The 23,832-nt window shown below is 34.2% G+C and overlaps 1 protein-coding gene and 1 long non-coding RNA gene across 3 annotated transcripts in view; one reads left to right on the top strand and one right to left on the bottom strand.

Moving 5' to 3' along the window:
• The window catches only part of LOC143249518 (uncharacterized), a 107,935-nt gene that overhangs the window by 3,181 nt on the left and 80,922 nt on the right, over positions 1-23,832 (top strand). The window contains exon 2 of one of the 2 annotated variants that reach the window (XR_013027811.1): positions 12,378-12,544. The exons of the other annotated variant lie outside the window; for it this stretch is intronic. This is a non-coding gene — a long non-coding RNA (uncharacterized LOC143249518). The remainder of the gene's footprint in view (positions 1-12,377; positions 12,545-23,832) is intronic. 2 annotated transcript variants of the gene reach the window in all.
• The window catches only part of LOC143249517 (uncharacterized), a 140,894-nt gene that overhangs the window by 49,134 nt on the left and 67,928 nt on the right, over positions 1-23,832 (bottom strand). The window lies entirely within an intron of this gene.

Here is a 23,832-nt window from a genome sequence, read left to right as displayed (position 1 = left end):
AAACAATAATTGGCAGCAATAAAAAAAATGTTTCCTCTGTCAGATCACAGAAGTTAACAATTGATCTGTGCATAAAATATAAAACTGGAGAAAAGTGACGTTTACAGATTTTATTATGCAGTTACAGAAATTATGTATTTATGTACTTGAAATAATCAAAATTACATGTTAAGTCTTTTACATATCGACGTAAAAATCGCTATCAGCAACAGAATTTGTCGTCAACAGTGATTTAGTGACTGAACAAAACAATCAAAACTGTCGATAATGATCGATCATGGAAAGATTTCAAAGATAGCGTTTTAATTGTTTTAATGGAACTACACTGTTTAGCTTTTGTTAAAATGAAGATACTTGAATGTTGGTATATTTAAACACAAATTATTCATACAAAAATTACAAACACAAAAGATCCTTATAATTTCCAGTAAAGTACATTTTTTTCAAGACTGTAAGTACTAGTAAGTCGCGAACTAGAACAATACTATTACTGTGGGGTTGGGCTTAAATCCCTATAGATATTATATAGACTTCATCATTATAGGAGACCTAATGGTATTTCTTTAGCTTGCTGACCCAAGGTATACTAATGAGCCTTGAATAGACGAAACTGCAAGCCACAGAAAAGGGTACGGTCAATCAAAGAATTGCATTAGACCTCTAAGACACAGATTCTCTTTTCAGTTTCACCTTGATAAAAAAGAAAATAAATCTTTAACACACACACACATATATATATATATACAGTCATCAAACACTGCTGCTGTTTTTACGAAAAAGAACAGCAAACATATTTGCCTCATGCACAACAACAAATTGGCATTCCATTTCAATTCAGTTCACAGAAATCAAAATACATTAACTAGATGAAAAGTAGTACGTGTTTTATGATTTACTTATAACTTAGTTTTCAATATGTCTGTGTGCATAAGAAGGGAGGGGTAGAAATTTAATAGTAACAGAAACCTTAAAGTATCAGCGTTATCAATAAGTTACATGGTTTCTAGCTAAAGCGTTTACGCATTTACATTTTACTTTTTAGTTTAACTTTACACACAATATCTCAGTCCTAGTCATGGCAAAAAACAAGCCTGCAGGACACAGTCACGTAAGTCTTCATAGTTTCAATTATATCTTATCATAGCTTCATTTTATTGGTATACACAATACAGAATATAATCGTGCTAGTTTCTTAGTTTCAGTAGCCTTGTTATTGAGTTAGTGTGTTGTACGTAGAAATGTATCAGGAATTTGTGTTGATAATTAAAAAGGCTGCCATAAAATACAGATAAATTAGCTAAGTTAAATATTGCACTTACCACAATACACTGTAAGTGTAACTCAAGCAAATACAGATGCTTTTTCGTTGAACATAATATGTGATAAACTGTTTAAGCACTTCTAGTTTTAGCACTCATAACACTTCATACTGTCAATAAACACCTATGGAAATATCTTTAACGCTATCAATATCTTAGAGAAATACTTATTGACAGAAAAAAGGTGGTATTATTTAAAAAATGCTTGTATCCTGTTTAAATACAGAAATATAATATTACTTAAAGAATTTTTTGTTTGTTTGTTCTTGAATTTCGCGCAAAGCTACATGAGGACTATCTGCTCTAGCCGTCCCTAATTTAGCAGTGTAAGACTAGAGGAAAGGCACCTAGCCATCACTACCCACCGCCAACTCTTGGGCTACTCTTTTACCGACGAATAGTTGGATTGACCGTCACATTATAACGCCCCCACGGCTAAAAGGGCGCGCAAGTTTAGGGTGAAGGGGATTCGAACCCGCGACCCTCGAATTAGAAGCCGACTGATGTGTATTAGGAAATAGAAAGTAGGTCTAATCTAACAATATTGTCTAATTCTTTACGTCTAAAAAACTGTTATTTTTTATAATTGTTGATAAGGGAACACAAATACTAATATCTTAATACTAAAATTGTACATTTCTGTCTTTTGTCAATTGATTACGGATTTAGCCTTCAAATAAATATTGTATTAAAAATTACATGTACTCAGAACTTGGGAATAATATAATTCATTGCAGATCCTGTTCAATCCGTGTGATCGCTACAGTGAAGTACATAGCATGATATATTTGAATATATATGTATATAACAGATATATAGAAAACGATTTCATGGCATTGTCACTTTCACTTATAATATCATAGTGTAATGCATTAATATTTTCACATGGAGTAAGATAGTGTAAGGTAAACAAAACAATTAAGTAGCATTCATACTTTGATTTCAACTTTATTCAGTGAAAATTTTCTTAAGATGTATTTCACTTATTCGTATTTGAATTCAAAATATATGAATTGATGCAAGTAATACTAAACTTTTGAAATATAGAACAACTACGCATTGCCAGATTTATACGAATACAATCCATGCAATTACATGGATCAAGGATTAAGGGGCCTCAATTTTGAATCACATTCATTTAAAGAGGCCTCCAGCATAGCAGTATTGTATGGAAACTTCAAACGGTCTAAATCAGGCCCTGCAATTATGAGATATATTGTATTTAAATTCATTGAAAGTAACGTGCAAAATGAATCATGCTCACAAAGTGGAAATTTTGTAGTGAGATTTCAACGAGTGATGCTTCATTCACCGTTACATGTAATGTACACAATGGTGATAAAAATTAAGAATGGTAATACTTGCAAATAGTCCATATAATAAACGCATTCAACCATATATATCCTCAAGGTCATATTCAGGGAAAACAGTTGATGTCATTTAAACCTGGTGCTCGAGCGGAACCAGAAGTTAGCGTGCCAGGGTGAGTAATGGAAGGTGCAAGGTTTGATGGGAAATAATATTTTTAGATAGAATGGATTCAGTAACATGATCATTCAAAAAACAAACAAACATACTATTAAATTTTATTACGAAATATAAACAAGCCAAACGTAACTGTGATAATTTGGGAACGCATACATAATACCTTTTCCTTAAGTTTAACTTTTTCTCTGTTAATTACATGGCCTTTCTCATGGGGTTTTGAACAGTTCTGAAAAAAAACCGAAACGGTTTGGAATTTTTTTATGAAATAACATTTGTTTACACATTTTGAAACTTTTAATTCAGTCTACAGTATTCTCGCCATATATATACTAAGTACATTACATCACGTACGAAGACCGTAATGGGTTACGTTAAGGTCGATATATCGAAGGGGTCTGCGAAGTTCAGAAGGTTAAGAATCAATTTCCTAGATCTCCCAGTGAGTCAGCAGTAAGTCTACAGATTCACAGCGCTAATACCTGGGGTTTGATTCCCCTCGGTGGACACAGCAGATAGCCTGACATGGATTTGCTGTGAAACACACACACACACCAGTTTGCCAAGCCTGATGTGAACAGAGCACGCACGTAACTTGTAGTATATTTGCTGGATTCTCCTCTCTCTCTTCTCTTATCAGACTAGTGAATAAAAAATGCGAAAAAGTCACCTGTTTGAAATACTTCTTTTATATTTTGACAGTGACTAATTAAAGTTACCAATCGAGAGCGGATAACCCACGTGACAAAATGTACAGGCAGTATCGATCACACACAATCGTTACACCTACTTGCTCAGCATCACGTTAAAACAAAAGACAACATATAAAGTGTGAAATATTACAGTATGTTTATAATACAAAGTGTGAAAAATCACAGAATGTTCATAATGTACTAGGAGCACTACACTTCAATGTCGCTTCAAAACAAACAAGCAAGTTTACACTCTTCTGCGACAGACCATTAATTTGACTCGTTACGTTTCATAAGAAACTGTTTTTATCTTCCCTTCTAGATAATTTTTCTTTTTCAAAAGAATCTCTCTAACTTCCTAAATATGCACGTCGACATTAATTGAGATTTAACACAAGTCGTTTTCTCTTTTAATAAGAAACGATACTTTGTATATTTCATATCTATTTTCCGTACCGTACTGGTACAAAATAACTCAAAGAAATACCTCATTACAAGTTAAGCATAATAAAAGTATATACCATATTAAACTCTCCAAGTAAACGGAATGTATTTGGAATATAAGCCATCAAAATTTCGAAAAGTCACTTCTATTTGTTTGGTTTGAGATTTATTTTATTTTATTTTACTTAAGCTGATATAACTTACTTTACCATAAATATGATGAAGAAAATAATTTTTTTTTCTGTACAAGACTAAAAAAACTTAACCTTGCTGAAACGACATATTTTTTTCTAATACGGAAACCGTAGATTCCACTTCCTGTACAGCAGTTTTGCTTGTTTCTGTATGTGTAATAAACACAAATTAAGAAGAAGAAAAAAATCCGAATTGTTCAATATTTAGAAAACGTTTTTGAAAATATCACAAAGCATAATACATAAATACATGTATATGAATGAATAATTTACTATAATAGATCCTGACGTTCCATTAGTCCGCACCAGTCGTTACCTGCTTTTACCAGAATACCTAGATAAAGAAATGAAAGATCGGGTATTTCGTATTTTTTTGTGTTACACTGTGAATGAAAAACATTTGCAAGCTCAGACCAGTATATTTCAACACGTGCACCTTCAATACAAGCATTGTTTCGTTTGATTTTATTATGTTATGCAAGTTGACAAGCTAGGACATGGTTACAAATCAATCATTAAATTGATTCTAAACATTTCAAAATACACATTATTTCAAATAATCGATATTTTAAGCTTAACACAATAAAAGTTCAAAACATATATTATTTCTATCGAATTGACTGATTCCTTGACTAGGAATTTCCACATGGTTTACAATTGATGTTCGAAACGGTAAAAATCCCATTCAAAGTACCAAATTGCGTGTAGTAACCTATTATTCATTGCACGTGTCAGTCTAAGCTCTCAACACCCTTGTTCACATAGGATTCGTCACGGTTAGTGATCGCAGGCCACGAAAAGTTTATTACACAACTAATGGGGGAAAAAATACAATGAATTTTGAGCACGTGGCTTCCATACGAGATCGTTGTGATAATTTTCTAGTCTTGTCTAGCACGATCAATAGCACATTGCCTACCATTACAAAAGATGTACCATAGATAGAACAACTTCTCAGCGAGTTGAAAACAGGGCTTTGAACATAAATATTCTCCGACAGTATGACTGATTTTGTTATCAAGTTATACAGGTACTTGTGCATTGAGCGAGAAATGTTTTTATGCAGATTTACTTCGAGCGTGTTCCATGCCATGTTGTGTTTACATACTACACAAATTATCAAACCCATCAACTGTGGTCAATTACGGTTCTGTGACTATATATATTTATTCTGTAAACATAAAACTTTATAGTTCAAGTGGGCAAAAAAAGAAAAGAAAATGGTAACTAGAAACATGGCATACATTCTATTAAAACTTTTACAACAGGGTATTCTATTTTTGAAATACGTTTTTACTTAAGTAATTTTTAAACAATAAAATATATACAAGCCGCTTTAAATATGTTCCTAATACATTACTTTCTGAATAAAGTGCTTAAATGGGTAAACATATATGGAGTTCAAGGAGTTTTTGACCCACCATCCGATAACTGACTGCGTTATGTGAATTTGTTTGAAAAATAAGGCCTAAAACTAATAAAAAACAAAGTGGAAATTCCACATATAAATAAATACCTTATCAAGACAGTAAAATGTTATTATTCGCTTTAAAGTAGACACGTAAATTTTTAAGCCAATAACTTCTGATGTATTTTCTCGGTATTATGAATGATAGAAAAGTGTCCTATAATTGGTTCAGTTTAAAATCAAACCAGTAGTAAGTCTTATTTTGTTATTATGATTATGAGGTGGTGCTGTTGATCGACTGAGATGTATGTGACTAAAGGAGAGGGGGATCTTGTGTACTTCTTATGACTAAGGTGTTTTCTGTCGTTCGTATATAATGAACATTTTAAAACCTAAATTAATCACTTTGTTTTCTATCGTTTTCTAGGAATTTCATTTTCCCTAACTGCAAATGAAGGGGAATATACCCTCTTGTATCTACACCCATCAGTGTCTGTTTGCTCAAATACGCTAAAAACAACCAATTTCCATTTCTATTCCGTTTTCTCTTATACTTTTAATTCTTTAACACAACCTTAAAATCTTGAATTTTGAATATGGCATATCAGGTTCCTTGAGCCTCAAAACCATCTTAGAAATAATGAAGAAATAGAACCACACAAAACAAGTCTACTATTCAAGCATTGTCTTCAATATTGGTTTCACACACAAATGTGTACAAACATGTATACATACGGTCCGGCATGGCCAGGTGGTTAAGGCACTTGTCTCGTAATCTGAGGGTAGCAGGTTCGAATCTCCGTCACACCAAAATGATCGCCCTTTCAGCCGTGGGGGCGTTATAATGTAATAGTCAATCCCATTATTCATTGGTAAATGAGTAGCCCAAAAGTTGTTGTTGGGTGATGATGGTTAACTGCTTTCCCTCTAGTCTTACACTGCGAAATTAGGGTCTGCTAGCGCAGATGGCCCTTGCGTAGCTTTGCGCGAAATTGCAAACAAACATCTACATTAAGTAAGTTTTAATAAAATTGATAGCTCTAATACGCCTTAATGAAGACTGTGAATTAAGTTATTAACATACAGATAATTGGCCGCAAACTGAGTGAATGAAGGCGCATGTAGAAAGCATTAAGTTCAATTTAAATGCAGTAAAGGAAGTTTGACTCTGTTCTCATGAAATAAATACCCTCTACTGACAAGGTACACAACTGAAGAAATACTGGTAATGAAAAATGACCATGTACAGCAAACTAAAATTATGAAACAGAGCGAAGGAAAGAAACATAAATTGATTATATTCCGTGATGACGAGAAAACCCACTTGTAGAGAAAAATATATATGTAAAAACGGCTTTCTCTACCCATATCAGCCGTTTTTACATATCAATTGATACTATTTTTACGAAATACAGTTATTTAGAAAAATACAAAAGTAATAAATAAGTAAATAAATTGAAAATACAATTAGTTAAGTACAAGTCTCCTGGTGGCTCTACGCAAGTCTCTTAACTTAGAACACTAAAATTTCAGTTTTGATGCTTATGAGAAAGCTATTTTAAATCATTCTCATCTATACCTGTTTCTCTGTTACAATTTTTCCCTCAATCTCACGGTTAGATCTTATAGTTAGTTACAATTAACTTTCACCACGATATTTCCATCTATGTTTATAATTGCGAGATTGTTTAAAACATTATCAAACTACTTGTTTAGTTGAACGTCGCTCTGTATTTCAGGCCTTAACAGGTGTAACTCTCATTTGATTACAATACATAACAACTACCAGTCATTCTTTATAACTCTTGAATTGGTGTATAAAAATTATCTTAACTGCTTCTTTTTGACTTAGTGAATTTCGGATAACTTTATATCGTAGCTTCACACTACGATTCTACCTCGTATCTTCGAAAATAAAGGTTGCTATTTTCTTTTGATCTTAAAGCCAACCTATCTTTCTCTTTATTTTCTTTCTGTTACTGCTGAAGTTTGTTGACATTATGGCTTCTCGAGTGCCAGATTTCCATCATCTGACTCTTTAAGAACAATTATATAGATCCCATACATTGAAGATACCTTTCGACTGTGTCCAAACGCCCTCTATACCAAGGTGCTCCTAATATAAAATATGAGCCACGCAAAACTGGATTCATATTGACTGCACTAAATATATGAGTTTTAAGTCCCCCCTCCATTTAGTTTCGTATATGCATTTAAAGCCATTTTTGTTACAACTGTGGAAGCAGTATTTTGTGCATACTGTAAAAACGTTAAATCATAAGATACTCTTGAGAGCAATAAAGCACGCACAAGCCGACTTGATACCTGCTCTGAGAATACGATGTGCAATTTATCATTTTGTCTATCCTACAGTATTTACAGTAAGAATTCCCCGAGTAATAAAAGTGCACTTTGAATCTATAAAACTTATATGGCAGTATGTTGTTTGGAGCCAATACAATAAACATCTCAAGTGTTTGAATACTGATTATCTTTCTGAGATGTTTCAAATTTAGCAGTATGCCATACAGGCATACAAAGATATTTATGCACGCAGTTATAAATTTCTCTTTCAACACATTTATTCATTAACCAATAAATACTCTCTGTTAACATATGTTTAAATTCTAGCTATTTTTTATTAAAATATAAAATAATAAATAAGAAATACTTCGAAAAACAAATATTTTGAGTACTTACAGTGATATAAGTAGCAGTAAAGCTGTGTAATAAAATTTTGAAAATAACTCTCTAAAGGATCATGACATGAGCACTTGAAACTGCTCACAGCAAAAGGATTAACTGCTCACTTTATCGAGTGCCTCTATAGAGAACGAGAATGAAGATGTTGCCCTTAATCCAAAATATCAAGGTACCTTTTATTATAGTATTTATTTTCGCTATAAGTAGTATAAAAAAGAAAGAGACTAAAAATGTCTGCCCTTAATGGCGAGATGACCGTTAATCCTGGTTCTAACTTACTTTTGACGTCATCATTCACATCCATTGAATCAAAGCTATTTGATCTGCTTATTTTATTGCTATTCAAAGCCTTCTCTTCGTCTCCTTCTGTAGGCTGGTACAGCCAACTTACAAGAGAATAATTAGAGCGGCTCAGCTTGTCAATCTATTTCACACGCTTTATACATCAAGTGGTTGCTAGAACTTATAGTTCAACAAATTAAAGTTATCAGAGAACAAGATATAACGTAGTCAAAGTTGACCTGAAAGTCTACTGTGATGCTGGTGCTTATCACAGCTAAACTAAGTTTTTGTACTAAACTCATATATCTTTGACAGTTATATCTCAACTCTGTTGTTTCCATAAAGTAGCAATTTCAAGTTGGTAACTTACAAACTGACGTGAAAAGGAAAAGATGGTTCATAATCATTCCACACATTTCTATAACAACTTAGGGATATGTGTAATTGATATGATGTTGCACATCAAATTTGCAATAAGTGTAACCTCTCACTGAACAACAAATTTGGGATCGACTATTAAATGTTGACCTACTACCTTATACACTGCAGTAGCATAAGGTAGGTGATCTTTCCAGTCAGTATGTTCATAGCTCATAAACCTTTCAAGAATTTGCTTGATCTTTTGCAATATCCATTTGATTAGACAATCAGACTGAGAATGGTGAGACAAATTGTGAGTCTTTTCCACTCTTAACATGTAAAATCATTTGAAAAAGAGCATGCTATTAAACTTTGCTATGAGATAGAAAAGTTTGGATCTCTTTAATGGTTCAACTATGCTTAAATGTTAGCTAGTATATATCATTTAGCCCCTTAAGTGAAATAATTAAATACTATCAGTATGTATTAATTTCCATTTTATGTTCCTGAGAGAGATATGGCTAAACCAAACTGTGATACAATATATGGATAATTAATCATTTTGTGTTACAATTTTGCCTAACATAGTTAATTCTTTCTTTATGCAGTAAACACAATATGGTATCACCATCTTACAGAAGTACAGTCGGTAGAGGTAGTTTTACAAGTTGGCTTGGTGTATACGAGGTCTGTTCAAAAAATATACGCGGACTGACGTCATAAAACAAAATGTACTTTATTTAGAAGTTACAGGTCTGGGACCCCTTCAAAGTACTCTCCTCCCTAACGCACACACTTATCCCAACGGTGTTTCCACTTGTTGAAACAGTCCTGGTACGCTTCTTTTGTAATGTCCCCCAGCTTCTTCGTCGCATTTGCCATCTCGGGAATCGTCTCAAACCTTTCAAGGGTCTTTTGAGTTTGGGGAACAAGAAAAAATCGCAAGGAGCAAGGTCAGGTAAGTAGGGGGGGTGGGGAAGAACAGTGATCGAGTGTTTGGCCAAAAACTCACGAGTTCTGAGGCACAAATTTCGCAGCAACGCGGTGCATCTTCAATTTTTCGGTGAAAATCTCGTAACAAGATCCAACTGATACCCCACACTCTTCAGCAAGTTCCCTGACAGTCAGACGTCGATTTGCCCGCACCAGGGTGTTGATTTTGTCAACGTGGGTTCGTCAGTTGACGTTGAAGGACGTCCAGGACGCTCATCATCTTCAATGGACTGTCGACCATCCTTAAAACGTTCATGCCACTTGAAACATGCCGTACGCTTCATAGCAACATCACCGTAAGCCGTGTTAAGCATAGCAAAAAGTTTCAGTCGCAGATTTTCCAAGTTTAACACAAATTTTCACAGCAAGACGTTGCTCCTTCAAGTCATTCATTCTGAAATCCGCCAAACGAAAAAATCGCACTTCACTTAAAACCGCGTAGCTAATACACAAATGAAGATATCTGCAATCGGAAAATGGCGTCGTAATCAGCTGATCTGTGCAAACCTAGCGACACCAAGCGGATTTCCCTGGAACCAACTGGAGCCGCGCAATTCAAACAGTCCGCGTATTTTTTGAACAGCTCTCGTAATATCATTTGGTGTCTCCTGATTAACCATGCCTTGCTATATACATAGAAACTCTTGAAACAGAATGTTTGAAACCACGAAGTGTGTCACAATATGTGCCAAACATCTCCCTCTCCTATGATTAATTGCTTAGATAACTGTGTGATTTTATGAACTTCTACGAAATGTTTACAACACCCTGTGAATCATACTTTTCCCTGCTTCATGGCAATTACATTCCAGTTTAGGTCAGGGCTTATTAATAGCTATTCCCAAAATTTTCAAAACTTAACAACCGTTTATTTCTGGTATTTTCCCTGCCTCGAAGTTTATTTCTCTCAGAGGTAGTTTTAGACGGTTTTTTCTTTGTTCTGGTAAACGTCCATCTGCACTTTCTTGTTATTTTAATGGATGATTTGTGCAACAAGATTGTTTTCTTTGAACATTATTATTTAATGTACAGTCAACCCATCCGACCCTCTGACATTGATCACTGAACCTGGCATGACCTTGTGGTTAAGGTATTTGGCTCTCATTCTGCGGGACATGGGTTCGAATCCCTTTACCAAACATGCTCGCCTTTTCAACTACGTAGGCATTAAGATATGATGGCCAATCTCATTATTCATTAGTAAAGATTAGCCCAAAAGCTGTTGATGGGTAGTGGTGACCAGTTAGTTGCTTTCTCTCTTGTCTATGAATTCAACATTAAGTCTGGGTAGTGCATGTAGTCCTTGAGCAGCCTTGTGCAAAATTCTATAAACATATAAAACAACCATTTCAGTGACGCGTTTTGTTCTTATAATCAGCTCTTGGTCATATAAGTATTATCATGGGTGTCATCAAGTTCTACTTGCTGTTAGCCAGATATAGTACCTAGTGTACTGAACTAGCAGAAACACTCTAAAACGTCTAGGGTCATTTATCTTTATAAGAGAAAAGAAACTTACCGACACAAATTACTTGCCAAATCCTATACAAAAATTCAGTATTCTTTTTCACAGTTACTACTGATAATGACCACACATTTTATGTCTTTTACTGTTTTTCAACTTCTACTCAAATTCAGTGCGGGTTTTTACCCCTAGTGCTCTAGAATCTCTTGTACAGAAAATATTTCACTAATAGCTCATCTCCAACACTTATATGACGCTAGAATAAATTTAATCTCTTCAGAAACCTCTGATTCTACAGAATTATTCATATGCTTTACCAGCAGCTCACTCATATTTCTGCTGAGCATAGAAACTAGAAGAAGTCTTTTAACATAAATCTCAGTTGTTCTGAAAATCATGCATTTGTTCTTCAACACCAGAGATACAGATACTTTAATTCTCCTTTACACGTTTTACTTACAACTTGACCAGCCGGTAATTTATGTATAATTACATACTTTTACTGGTACATACTGTAAATTCAGTTTCATCTTTGCTGCTCCAATTTTCGTGGGTAAGTTAAATCGCGATATTAAAACTTTGACAAAATGTATTACAAGTGTTGATATAAGTCATTTCAGTATTACAATAGAACACGTTACATATGTCACGTGCATTAGAAAAACCAATTAATGGCACAACATATATATATATGTACGAAATAAAATAATGTATATGTTTCACAACGGTTCATGGAGTAAGGTTATTATAATAAGTTCACTGCATTATAACAGTTTCTCTTGGGTAGTGATAATCAATTTTGTAAAAACTAGTTTCAGAACTAATGTTTTAAGGTAAATGAATAGCAGTGTATGAAATTTTGCCAATTACACCCTGTTTCTCGATGGCATGATGTGTTAAGTATCAAACATGAAAGTGTTACTGAAATTCTTTATTGTACAATCAGTTTATGGCAAGATACATAGATGTAGTTACTACGTAGGTGTTGTGTTGCTGGTACAAACGTTGGAATGTATGGTTGTTATATTTTAGATGGGTCGGAAGTTTTCAACCACAATAACCTTCGTGTGTTGAAAAAAGCTATTACTTTCTGGTTCTTCTTGGACATATGACAAGATTACATTGTTGACAAGATGTATCATGGCGCTCTCATTACCTCAAATGGTGTTTGTGAAAGTGTAGTCCCATCTGTCAAGGAGGTAGGTAGGTCTACGTTAGTTATCTGTTTTATTAGAGTATCTGAGCAGTGGTGGCAGAAGTGTTGAAGACTTCATGATGGTAAGTAACACTTGAATCTACAGTTTGTCATTAAGACCAGATATAGAAATCTGTTACGATCCTTGTCTGGTATGATCAAGTCACCACTGGAAACTGACAACTGATCAATAATGTTTTAGTATACTTTTGCACCATCTTAAGAAACTGAAACAATAGTTTAAAGAAAATTAAAATAACACTGATTTTACTTACTAGTTTGTTGTAATCATCTTTCATACTTCACATTGGCGTCTTGCTGACGTTTCGGCCAAAATCAGATGAAAATCTTCTTGTAGTTTTTGGAACACAGTTGGCTAATAAGTAATTAGTAATGTCTGCTCTGATCTTGTGATTAGAAAGCTTATATTCTACACTTGTGCGTTTATATAACACTGGGTGAGTGTAGTTTCAGCATCACTCTTAGCAGCTTGAACTGTTGTATCTTCTTTGCGTTTCGTGCATGCATTGAGATCGAGTAGTCCAGAAATGACTGTAGTTTTAAGTTGTAAGTTACTAGTTTTAAATTACTTTATTAGAAACACTCTGTGAGTGACCAAATTTTATTTTTATATTTTTATAAGCTAAGTGTAAGTATGCATTGATAACAGCTCAGCATGGTTATAAACGTTTGTTCGCTTTGGTCTTTTGTTTTGAATTTTGCGCAAAGCAGCACAACAGTTATCTGCGCTAGCCGTCCCTAATTTAACAGTGTAAGACTAGAGGGGAAGGCAGCTAGTCATCACCACCTATCGCCAATTCTTGGGTTACTATTTTATCAAACAATAATGAAATTGACTGTAAAATTACAACGTCTCCATGGCTGAAAGGGCGAGCAGGGATTCGAACCCGCGATCGTGCTATTGTTAGCCATGACATTTATATTATTTAATTCGTTTTCCAAATTAGTAGAATTAGAACAAATTTTAAATGTTCTATCTATATTAGTATGAAAAGCTGCTAGTTTTTGAAAAAAATTAATGACATGATCTTTGACGGAAGTTATAATGTTGATATAATTGATATAATTTTACAAAAAATACAATTCAATTTTTATCAAGCAATGTACTAGAATAAACAGTGTCTATAATTTGTTTTGAATTTCGTGCAATACAAGAGAGAAGGCAGCTAGTCATCAACACCCACCGCTAACTCTTGGGCTACTCTTTTACTAACGAATAGTGGGATTGACCGTCACATTATAACGCCCAACGGCTGGAAGGACGAGCAAGTTTGGTGTGAAGGGGATTCGAATTCGCGATCTCAGATTACGAGTCGAGTGCCTTAACCACGTGTCTATATTAATAACATTAACGCTACAGTAATATTTCCAAATATATACAAGATATAACAAGCCAAATCGCTAATGTATTCAGAAAAATAATTTTATTCATATTTTTAAACCGTTTAACAAAATTAAACCAATATTCCTAACATCAAAGATAAAAAAGACAATTCAAAGAAAATTGTTGTTGTTTTGAACTACGCACAAAGCTACTCAATGGGCTATCTGTGCTCTGCCCACCAAAGGTATCGAAACGCGGTTTTTAGCGTTGTAAGTCCGCAGACTTACCGCTGAGCCACTGTGAGACTTTCAAAGAAAAAGTATATATCAAATTCAGTATGAATGCAACAAAAATATATTGGTCAAACTAAACGTAATTTGAAATATCGTTTGATGAACATAAAGGTTATATATGTAAAAACGGCTGGTGTGAATAGAGAAAGCACAATGTAGAGGAGCGAACAACGTTTCGACCTTCTTCGGTCGTCGTCAGTTTTTTTTTCCTTGTGAACCTGACGATGACCGAAGAAGATCGAAACGTTGTTCGCTCCTATACATAGTGTTTTCTCTATCCATACCAGTCGTTTTTAAATATATATTTTCTCTACAAGTGGGTTTTCTCGTCATCACGAAACATGAAGGTTATCTATGAACATAACGAAAATAAAAGAGCTAATTTTTTCTCTTGTTGAGCATATTGTTCAAACAGGTCAGTTCAAACAATAATTTTTAAATGAATCTAATGGCCAAAGTGAATTAACTATTAAAAATCAACAGAAATATTGTGCTGTAAAATAAATAATTATTTTTTAAATAAAGATGGCGGGCTAGCTGGCGATAATGCAAAATTTTGAAAATATCGACTTATTATGTACAATACTCATACCACCCTGATAGATTACAATGAGTTAGATCGTTGCTTTATAAAACTACCGGCTTGTCATGTAGATTTTTACCAAACCATGTAAAGTTTTTCTAAATTTTGGCCGTTGCCCAGATAAAAACAATTTATTGTTCATTTTAAATGTTGATCTTATTTTTCAATTTAAAATACATTTCACAAATTGCCGTAATCGAATATTTTACCACAGGATAAAACTAATGTGGCATCTGGCACTCTTCCAAACAAAATTCTGATCGCTGCTTCAAAAAATAATATCTTACCACAGGATCAAAATAGCAGTGCATAGATAGTTTGCATGAACGAAAGAAACCGTCCAGGAAAATTGAATAGAGTTTAATTTAAACGTGTTTGAGGATGAACATTGTTTAAAAAAATAACAATAACTCTTTATTGACAAGGTACACAGTAGCAGAAATCCATGTTATATATAAGGACTTTACAATAGTGAACCTAAGATACGAATAATGTTGATGACCAGGAACAGATGATGGTACTATTATAAATGACGAAATTGGGGAAGTAAACAAATACATCGAAGATACAATGAGATATGTACAACATTCTGGCGAGCTAATGATTTATACACTGGAGTTTTTACTTAGGAAAGGCCTCTTCATCACCGAATATGGCAGTGATAGTGTGGTTGAGTATTATAACATATTTTACCTTGTTTCCACTAACCGGTTTTTAGTACCTCATATTTCTATTACCAGATTCAGTTTCCTCCACAAAGTAACTACATTCTTCAGTAGCACGTGCTTCTCTAAGGTCATAGAAGTTCTTATGGAAATCGTGAAGAAAAATGCTTGTCACTTAGTTGTTGGGACACAAAAGAAGAAAACGCTGCATTTTCTCGTTATTTATAATATGATTTTTAACACATACCCTGGTTTATACGGGTTGCTGAATGACAGATTATATAGTGTCTTCCACAGTTCGTAGAACTCTTTATACGAACCCACGCGTCAGTTACCTTGCATGGTGTTATTAAGTCTTCACAATTAACTGACTCTTTGTGAATTTTACTTGAAGATAATTTTATATGCCCATTGGAACTAAGATAAACAATGATTCAATATATTGCTAGAACATCCTAGGAGTCTAAGGGGGAATTGCTGGACTCGTTTATATAAATAACAGCAGTGTTTGACGCAAGTATTTTTTTATTCTTCTTGGGCTTCAACCAAGCTTAGCGTAATTATAAAAGTTCAAAATCAACCCGTTAAGACTGATCTTTTTTGAAGAGTGCTCTCATGTCTGCAGAAGCGAAAAAGAGGAAAAGTGAAAGTGCTTGACAGAATTTTCAAAGCGTCACATTCACGTAATAGGAAGAGAGAGAGAGAGAGTGTGTGTGTGTATGGTGTGATATGTGGTAAAGATTATTTTTAAGACTTTTAGCTAAAACCTAAACAATGGGATATCTGTATTCTATCCAATACAGGGAATCGAGCTCCAGGTTTCAGTGTTGTCAGTCAGTGACACGGACCCACCAAAAGACAGTGAGTGGTCAAAGTTAAAAATTACAAAATAGATTATTAGTAGAAGATAATGTAACCGGTGGAAACAGTATCAAAAATAAACTTGCAAAGTAATAATAAAATAAAGATTAACTGTAATTACAGAAATGTAACGAAATTCGTCGAAATATATGTATTAAAGTAGTGACATAAAATACACAAATAATTAGAAAGTACATTTCTTTAAATAAACCGAAGCTTAACGTTTACGTAAAAAAAGCGGTTTAGAAAGTTTTTTGAACCGGTTGAGATGAAATAGGATAAATATGAGATTGAAATTATTTAGTTTATGATGAACGGCTTAATCATAAAAGACTCATAATCCGTATAAAAGAGAAATCTGTACAAATATAGTAAGATGCAATAAACGATACCAATGATAACAATAAGAACTTAAAGTTTGCAAAATTCTAATGTTTAGTTATTCATTTTAAATTAGTATACTGACGTTTAGGCCTAGCTGGCACAGCTAACCCTCGTCTAGCTTTGCGCAAAATTTAAAAAAACAAAAAACAAATTCGGCTTAGTTAGCCTAAGGAAGTGGTAAAACAGTCTATCGACAATATGCTTTGGAAAAGTGAAAATGACTGATGGCGAGAATATTAAAATTACTTTTCATTCTTGTGCAGCTTTAAACAAAAGTTTGTCACGTCTGATGTCTTTCGTCTCAATAACAACAACAACACAACTTCTTAAATATAATATTTCGTGCATATAAAGCGGAGTGCGAATTTTCTAAACTAAAAAAGGTTAGTGAAATCAAGAATGAAATTGAACATTATGCTACTTTAATAATTATTAACTCTTCATGTATTAAGAAACAAAATGTCCCCTCGGTGGGACAGTGGTGAATTCACTGACTTAAAGCGATCATTATGAGGTAGAATTTCCCGTGGTGGACATAGCAGATAGCCTAATGTGGATAAACAAACAAAAGTAGTAAAATTATATGGCAATAAAACATTAAGAAACTGGTTAAGAATATAAGTGTTTTTATTAACTACAAAGGCAATAAATATATTACTATTATAATGATGAATCTCAAATAATATTTCAAAAGAACAGCCTAAAAATTTAAAATGGTTTAGAAAAAATTTATGAACATTGTAATATCTGTTTTGGAATTTCGCACAAAGCTACTCGAGGGCTATCTGTGCTAGCCGTCCCTAATTTAGCAGTGTAAGACTAGAGGGAAGGCAGCTAGTCATCACCACCCACCGCCAACTCTTGGGCTACTCTTTTACCAACGAATAGTGGGATTGACCGTCACATTATAACGCCCCCACGGCTGGGAGGGCGAGCATGTTTGGCGCGACTCGGGCGCGAACCCGCGACCCTCAGATTACGAAGCGCACGCCTTAACGCGTTAGGCCATGCCAGGCCCAACATTATAATAAAATTAATATTTAGAGTTTATCATTATTACGAATAAAAGATAGAGTTACACTTCGTTAATTTTAGTAATGAGTAAATTAGATACCCCTAGAGGTAACTCTGAGGGCTTACATCTCTAAAAATAGGATTTCGATACCTGCCACAGGCAAAACATAAATAACCCATTGCGTTGATTTATGCTTAATAATAAACGAATCTTATAACTGAACTGGTTGCATTAATTTCATGGTATATTTCGTATTGATAACTAAGCAATACTTTAATTGAGATTATTGTACCTAAATTTCAAAAGTAAGTAATTTGTGGCATTATAAAATTGTCTGCTTAATTTGAAATGGTTGATTTATATTTCATATTGTTTTTTGTTAAATTTCGCACAAAACTACTCGAGGGTTACCTGCGCTAACCTTTACTCTAGCCAACGACACCTATTACCAACTTGTAGGATAACCTAATCGAATGGCAGGTTCTGAGTTTCACTCTTATAAAACATCCCCCTCCCTCTTTATTTTTTTTTTTGTTCGGCATGGCCAGGTGGGTTAAGGAGTTCGACTCTTAATCTGATAGTCGCGGGTTCGAATCCCCGTCGCACCAAATATGCTCGTCCTTTAACAGCAGTGAGGGCGTAATAATGTGACGATCAATCTCACTATCGTTGGTAAAAGAGTAGCCCAAGAGTTGGCGGTGGGTGATGATGACTAGCTACCTTTCATCTAGTCTTACACTGTTAAATTAGGGACGGCTAGAGCAGATAGTCCTCATGTAGCTTTGCGCGAAATTCAAGAACAAACAAACAAAAAATTCTTTTAGTAATATTAAAAAACTTGCAGTCTAATCCCTCATAATATCTGTACGTTTGCAGTGGAAGTTGGGAAAACATGCCAAATGGAGCATAAGCCATAAATTAAACTATCCAGGGATTACGGAGCAATTTTTATATTATTTTCTGTTTGCTATGACATCTCCTGGCAGTACTTGTACATGATAGTGTAAATTTATTTCATTCGCAAACCTCGTCAGAGGAAATTGGAAAATGCTTATGCCAAGCCATTACTGCAAGTAGCGTACTCAGAGTGATTAGTTCACGAATCCGATTTTGCTTAAAGTTTTTATGGAACTAAGTTTACGTGTTTTAACTTTATTTTTAAGACCGACCACCAGCTGAGTGAGCGAAGGCTTCCATGTTTTCACTCACCCACTGCACCAAACTACTTGTTATTAACCTTCCTGCCATCACAAGTGTTTGCTATTTCTTGTATTTTTCGTATTCATAAAGCACAAACTTTCGTGTAGCTTATTTTTTTTCTTCTAAACATAAAAAATAATATTATTATCAGAGCCGTAATTTTGTTTTCAAAAGTAGTGGAATGGGGGATGGTTCCTCCTTGTTATAGAAACAAATATAACCCATGATTCTATAATAGATTTGATACACATTTAGCGTTGGTTTTTACTGATTGATAATTTCGGCTACAATGAAAAGTTTATTATTACTGTTGAAATGTGACGATGAAAGTTCTCGCTGACGAGAAAACTACGTGCCCTCTCATACCCTCTGCAATGTGTGCCTATAAAAATACACAAAAAAAAACAACTAATGTTGGTTGACACGAATTGCATTTTGAGCGTTTAAGACCAGTATTGAAATTTATAGTATAATAATAATAGGAGCGAGTGGCTCACTAAATATTCAAAATACAACAATGTATTTTTTTTTAATTTATCTTTCTACGAGCATGACACAAGTTTATATTTTGCTAAGAGATGGTACCACAATAAACACGAGTATGTTGTATTAACTAAAATTGTTTTTATTCATTTTGCGGTTTTGCTTTTTAATCTAATTAAATCTGAACAAAAATGGTGTGGAAAGCTCGAGATCAGGCCGTTTCAGTTCGTTTTGGCGTTAGCCGTTCACAATTTTGAAGTGATACATTAGAATCTAGAGATAGCCACTAGACAACACTATCCACTACTCTTGTCAATCGGCACATTAACTGCTAGCCTAATTGCCTGATTTTAAGGCTGTTAAAATATTTTATTTTATAAGAGATATTCTTAGCTAAAATTGGAGGGCAAGGAGCAATTATTAAGCCCAAAATACGGGATGTTTGTAGAAAGATTAAAACAAAGAATGACGGCTGATAAAAAAAAGACAAATACAAATGCATAAAGAAGAATATTAAAACTTTTATAGAATACCAGGAAGAATTAGAAGATGAAAATGTCTTACAGCTGCAACTGGCCGGTTTTTATGTTTCTTAATTAAACTATCTGGCTACAGAAAATAGTAGAAAAACTTATTCACCTTATGTACCCAGACCACACATTCTAGTAAGGCCAAAGTCATAATGTGATACCTCACAGTTCAATATTACCTACCTCAGTCTTTATTTTCACAATACACATGTGGGGAGATTAATCCCAGTTCGTAACAAGGACAATTCTTAACCCACTCCTCCTTTCCTGGGAGCATGGCCCACCCACTTCTCATAGAAGAGATGGTATAGAAGCTTGACTAAACAAGATCAAACTCTCTTGAATTATTACCTTTTAATGCATATTATTCATAAGGACATAAATAAAGCGCATGAAACATGCTTGAGAAAACTAAAAATATATTATTCTCAGTAGAAACTGGAAGGAAGACTTGTTAAGAAATCAGCTCTAACTGTGCCGTCTGCTCTTATAAAAACTCTGATGAATATAAAAGGATTGTTACTGTATACTAGCAGGTCGATAAGATTTATTATTTACATTACATTAATAAAGCATGTATAAACGATATGCACAAAGGTTTGATTGTTTGCGTTGAATTTCGTGCAAAGCTACAATGCGCTAACCGTCCCTAATTTAGCAGGGTAAGACAAGAGAGGAAAGCAGCTGGTTATTACCACCCTCCGTCGACTCTTGGACTATTTTTTACCCATGAAGAGTGGAACTTACCGTAATTTTATAACGCCCCCACGGCTGAAAGGGCGAGCATGTTTGGTGACACAGAGGATTCAAATCTGCGACCCTCATATTATGAGTCGAGCGGCCATGCCAGGTCCATATATGAAGAATAAACGTGGATATGTTAATACGTCTTTACTATAATAATTTAGTTAGAATAAACAACTTCAGTAAGTTCAAATGTAGATCTGCTAATAAAAGTAAATAAATGCTACAAGAAAGAAAAACGAATAAATAAAAAGACAGTTTTGTTGAGATACTTTTACAGTAAATGTCAAGAATTGAGTAAAAAAACACGGTTGGAGAGTATACGGCAAAATTCAAAAATATCTGAATTTTATTGGGATATTTAAAAAAATGACATTACTTGTTATCATTCGAAGTTTGAATCAACCTGTCGTCAATTATGTGCTCACGCATGAAATATATTATGAAGTAAATTTTGTAATTCATTAGCCAGTAATGTGAAACGTTTGCACATAAATAAAAAGGATTAGGCAAAGAAATAGCTGCACGAGCGTATTAAAATATAAATGTTTCTTCATCAAACAACAATAGTCCGAAAATATGCATATTGGGTTGTTTTGTCTTGACCCGGCATGCCCAAGCGTGTTAAGGCGTGCGACTCGTAATCTGAAGGTCGCGGGTTCGCATCCCGGTCGCCCCAAACATGCTCGCCCTTTCAATCGTGTGGGCGTTATAATGTTACGGTCAATCCCACCATTCATTGGTAAAAGAGTAGCCCAAGAGTTTGCGGTGGGTGGTGATGACTAGCTGCCTTCTCTCTAGTCTTACACTACTAAATTAGGGACGGCTAGCACAGATAGCCCTCGAGTAGCTTTGTGAGAAATTCCAAAACAAATGTTTTGTCTTTAAGTTTCAGACTGGAATTAAAACAGTCATCTTGCACCAATTTGTCATCGATGTGTGAAACGAAATATCAGGTCATCCCATAAGTAATGTCGGAAAAATTAACACAGAAAGTGCATCATCATCTGTCTTTTTAGAAGGATTTAATGACTAAAATATGTAGTAGGACATGTATATAAATATTCAGACAAATAAGGGAAACTAACCCAACTCCAGTTTTTAAAATCATTAATAAAATAAACCCTTATAAAGATGGATGTGTCTAAGGAGCACATTAGGCATATAATGTTTTATAAGTTTAAAATAGGCAATAGTACAGCAGAAACTACACGAAACATTCAAGGTGTTTATGGTGCGGAGCCTCTCAATGAAAGAAAACGTTGAAGCTTAATTTCAAAAGTTCAGATCAGGTAACAACAGCATTAAACGTTCAGGTCGTCCTGTTGAGTTTAATGATGACTTGCTACTGACTGCACTTGATGAAGATTGTGCTGTAACAGTTTAAGAACTAGCACAGAAGCTTAATTCAACCCATTCAATAGTTAAACAGCTTGGAAAGGTGTCAAAACTTAGAAAATGGGTCCCCCATGATTTGACAGAAGCCAAGAATGGACATTTTCACTTCTCTGCACTCTCGTGAACGTAACTCGCCGTTTTTGGACAGGTTAGTGACTAGGGATGAAAAATGAATATTTTATAAAAATATTAAGCTCCGAAGACAATGAATGACTCAGTGGAGATAAACTGGCTAAAGCACGGTCCAAAATGGACCTCCACCCTTATAAAGTCTTGTTAGCGTTTGGTGGAATATTGTTTGTGTGATTCACTTTGAGTTGCTGCCACTCAATGTGACGAGTACATCAGACTTCTATTGTCAACAGTTAGAGCGCTTGAATGTTGCACTGAAAGAAAAGAGGCCTGCTTTGATCAATCGTAAAGGTGTTGTGTTACACCAGGATAATGCATGACCTCATACAGCAAGGACCAGATCTGTAAAGATTGAAGTGATAGACTGAGAAAAACCTCCATATCCTCCTTATTCTCCAGATCTTTCGTCATCTGATTATCATCTATTCCGAAGTGTGCAGAACTATTTTTATGGAAAACAGTTTGGAACACATGAAGATGTCAAACCTACCCTCTCTATATTCTTTCCCTCCAAACCCCAAGAATTTTATAGAAGTGGCATTCAGAAGTTTGTGAATTGTTGGCAGGAAGTAATTAATAATAATGGAACATACATTATTGATTTAATAACATTAAAAGCGTTTGAAATCATTTATCTTTTTCTGAACCTAAAATTGAGCATTACTTATGGGATGACCTGATACTAATGCGTTACGATTTAAAGTTATAAATACAAATTCTGTGAATAAACAAAACAATAATCGAATATGGCAGCCATGAACGAATGGTAAGGTACTTTATAGATTGTGTTTGTGGTAAGAACTTTTGATTTTCATGTCCTATAGTTACTTAATTATGCTATGAGTTATGTATGATATGCAATTAAGAGAACCTTATATATTTCACGATTAAATCAAGGTACATATATATACATGCAGACAAGAATAAGACAAAATTAGTATACTTGTATGTGTATATTTTATATGGACTCAGACATAGACACATACATACTGTTGTCATTGAAAACTGAATGTTACATATCACATATACTAAGGCATAGTCAACAGGACCACTGATTTTCATCCAGATAATAAAAATTTTTTGAAACTATGCTAGAACAAATCTTTTACTTTTGTAGAGACGAAGAACTTCATTTTGTTTTGGAAAAGCAATGTAAAAGATTTCAAAATATGCAAATACTGAAATTAGCTTATGACTGACGAGAGATTTCAAAACTTATAATTTTAGATAAGAGTTAAGTTAAACTAATGCTAATAAGTAGGTATCATAGATGCTATTCGTTAAAGAAAAAAGAAAGATAACTCTGACAGCAGTTGTCAACTTATAATGTTTGCTAGAGATCATACTTTCTTCGAATGTAATAACTAGTGAAATAAATACGCTGGTGGATGGCTTTGCATAGTTCTGTTTCAGACTTATTGTGTTTATTTTACTATTTATTCGTCCACATTGGTATTTTAGGTCATAAACTTTGCTATGTTACCAAGAAACAAACTAGAGAAAAATCTCAATAACCATCTCTTGTAATTAACATTTCTTTACCACTGGCTATGGAAGAAAGATGGAGTTAAACTCTGACCGACGTGTCACTGGAAATCTCGTTTCTTCTTGTTGCTATGACAACCACTTTGCTAATAGCAACAAAACTGTTGTTAATTT

Source organism: Tachypleus tridentatus, chromosome 4 (assembly GCF_004210375.1).
Source record: "Tachypleus tridentatus isolate NWPU-2018 chromosome 4, ASM421037v1, whole genome shotgun sequence".
Classification (NCBI taxonomy): domain Eukaryota; kingdom Metazoa; phylum Arthropoda; class Merostomata; order Xiphosura; family Limulidae; genus Tachypleus; species Tachypleus tridentatus.
This window is presented reverse-complemented; position numbering and strand designations above follow the sequence as displayed.